The following is a 3,417-nucleotide window of genomic DNA, read 5'->3' as shown; positions in this document are numbered from 1 at the left end:
GAGAAAGCCCCATCTGTCTCCCGTGGAGTAGCTGGTGGTGTCAAACTGCTGGCCTTGTGAAACGAAGCCCAACACATAATCACTACGCCATCAGGGCTCCTGTCTTGGTAGATTAGGCATAAGTAATTGCTAACAAATATTTCTTTAACTTTAAAAAGTCCCATATGAGAAAGGTCTGGGTACAGAGAGATTTGTGATGCCTCAGAGTAATTTCAAGGAACCCTGGTGGCACAATGTGTTAAGCGTTGCGCTAACAGCCAGGTTAGCAGTTCAAATCTATTGGCCCCTCCATGGGAGATGGGGCTTTCTCTGTCCTGTACGGCGATCACGAGGCAAAATGGATGTGATGGCATTGAGTTTTGTTGGTTTAGTTTATTAGTGACTTCAGTATCTATTTGAAAATAAAAGCGGTTTCAAACCAACCATTATTTCAGCCTCATTGTTTTAAAAGGACCTCTAATCCCCCATTGGCCATAAAAACTAGTGATTTACGTTCATCCCCAGATGTCCGTACTTCTTGTTCCTGAGGGAGGAGTTTCTTCAGAAACATTCATGTGCACAGGAAATGACTACTGGCATAATCGTTAAGCCCAATAATTAAGATTACTCTCCAGTTTCTAACTGAAAAGCTCTGACAGCTAACTGGTATGGTACAATGAAAGGTCGCGCAGTGTGGTGGGTTGCACTGAGCCGTTTCTCTTTCCAGCTGAAACTGCAGCTTGAGTAAACACAGGAGGGGAAACCTTCGAAGGCTCATGCAGTTAAGCTGGAATCCTTACTGTCCTCCTTTCCAACTGCACTGCCGTACCAGCGCTGCTCCGTTGATAGGAGGCTGACCTACAGGACTATAAGCAACAATAGTTGCTTATAGAGAAGCCCTGGTGAGCTGAGCGGTTCAAAACCACGAGTGGTTCCTTGGGAGACCACAGAGGCTTCCTCCTGCCGGCAAGGGTTAGTCTCAGAAACCCACAGGGGCGGTTGGTTCCACCCTGTCGAAGGTTCCTATGAGTTGGAATCGACTCGACGGCAATGTGAGTTTGAACTGTCTTTGAGTTGTTTAGTTAGACCACTGGCTAGCATTATGAATTTTAAACAATAGTACAGAGTAATTTGATATACATTTTTATGGTGTTGTTCTCGTGTTCCTTTTAAAGTTTGAAATCTCAGCTATTGGCTACTTTGAAAGTTACAACAGATAATAATAACTAATAAACCATAAAGTATGTACTAGGGAGAAAGTTAGCTGGGAAACTACAGCAATCACATCCACCAGCAAGGACCAAACAAAGAAGGAATTTGTGACCAGTTAGGATGGAATCTGCTGGTGCTGAGAGTCGAAAGTTCATAGCTTTTCAAAATGAATCGATAATTGATACGATTTGCAATAACCAATACAGTTAAGGATTTCTAGATCAAGCCATCCTCCCAAAAGCATTTGATATATAAATTTTGAACAGAGGTGCTCTAAGTTATCATTTCTTCTTCTTGCCATCTAAGAAGAGCAACCGTGTAACTTTATGTTGAACCAGTCAGCAACCGTCTTGTAATGATGCCGAAGACAACAGGTTTGATTTCCACCTTAGTTACATGCCGGCCACAGCAGAGATGCTCTCTACCTCGGCTCACTTCCTTGGGATGGTACCATGGTTAGTGGAGGCCTAAAGAAAAAGACCTCCAACAATATGATGGAAGGAAAGAGATGAAATCAGTTGCCAGGTGGATTCCGGCTCCTGGCAAGTCCCCCGTGTGTTACAGCAGGACCGCATTCCATAGGGCTTTCAAAGGCTGACCTTTCTGAAAGGGCTTGACCGCCAGCCCCACCTTTCTTCTGAGGAGTCTCTGTATGGGACTCACACCCCAAAACTCTTGGTTAGCAGCCAAGGGTGTTAGTGTTTGTCTCACTCAGGGACTCCTATATGGAATTAGCCCCCCCAAAAGAGCTTATTAAAGCCGGAATACTTTCTCTTTAATTGATAGTAACTGGTTAGTGGTTTTTATAAATATGAGGCCTACTGGGACAAAGAGAAAATTACTGAATAATTTAACCTAACAGTAATTTCAACTAAAATAATTTTTTTTTTCTGTGCATTTAAGACCAATCAACATTTTTTAAGCCTTTCCACAGGTTCTTCTAAGTTTAAATAAACAGGCTCTGGATGAGGAAGTTGCTGTATTAGGTAGTCTGCAATTAGGAAAGCTGAAGCCGCTGCGTCAAAAGAGCCTTATCAAAATGCAAATCCACACTTATTTCTTTACCAAGTGATGTGTAGAGCACTCCCCACCTCCCCCACCCCCAATACCCACTTCTGTTATAGGGACTTTTACTTTTCCGTTCATTCTTTATTTTTTAAAGCATGTGTGTGTGTATATGTGTGTGTATGTGTGCGCAAAACAAAAAAACAAACTTACTGCCATAAAGTTGATGTTGACTCATAGCAATCCTACAGAACCGGGGTAGAACTGCCCCTATACATTTCTGAAACTAACTCTTTACGGCAGTAGAAAGCCCTGTCTTTGCTTCTTCTCTCTGCCCTGACCCCCAGCAATCTCAGATGCCGAGCAGGTTCCACTTCCGGCTCTTGGTGGTAAAGAGATCCCTCTTACATACACTCCTTATAAAGCTTTACTGATATATAGTTGACCTACGATAACAGCCTACCCATGTTTTTGACTGAGAGTTGCAGACTAGAATTGCTCCATCATGTTTTCCAGGTTGCAGCCTTTCCAACGCAAATCACCAGACCTGGCTGCGGAGGGTCCACTGGATGGATGGGTTTGAACTGCCAATCTTTGGCTAACGATTTATGCTGTCCAGGGCCTCCTCCACCTATCCCTTGTTAATCAAGAAAAGAACCAACAGGCTAAGTATTTGGACTGCTGTCCAAGGTTCGCAGTTCAAGTCCATCAGCTGTTCTGTAGGAGAAAGATGAGGCAGTCTGTTTGCATAAAGATCTGCAGCCTTGGAAATCCTCGAAGAAACAGTTCTACTCCGTCCTACAGGGTTACTGCTACAACTGAGAATCGACTCAACAGGGCCGGGTCTGGGTTTAATTAGCACTGGCTTATTAGAATCGCTAAAAAGATTTCCTCCTTCCCCCAAATAATTATAAAGGAGTTTACAATGTCTATCACTGCTGCAGCTGACTTGACACATGAGCATTTCCCATGCACCTAGAGGCTAATACTGAGATCCAAATGCTATACCTCCCTGTCAGTCCTGTCAAGAACAAGATGGTGAAGACACGACCAAGCGGGTAACGATCTTCTAGAAAGATGTTCAAAGTACCTTCAGTGATAGTGAAAACCCACAGAGACAGATGCAAAGTTAACAAGCAGACTAATTTTCAAAGGAGTGCTTTATTTAATTTTGGGAATACTGTTTTTCTTGACCATGCAGCATTAATTAGAACAGCATGT

Source organism: Echinops telfairi, unplaced genomic scaffold (assembly GCF_000313985.2).
Source record: "Echinops telfairi isolate 266 unplaced genomic scaffold, ASM31398v2 ScPeMD7_1;HRSCAF=3_0, whole genome shotgun sequence".
Taxonomy (NCBI): Eukaryota; Metazoa; Chordata; class Mammalia; order Afrosoricida; family Tenrecidae; genus Echinops; species Echinops telfairi.
The sequence above is the reverse complement of the archived record's forward strand: the minus strand, read 5'-3'. Positions refer to the sequence as shown.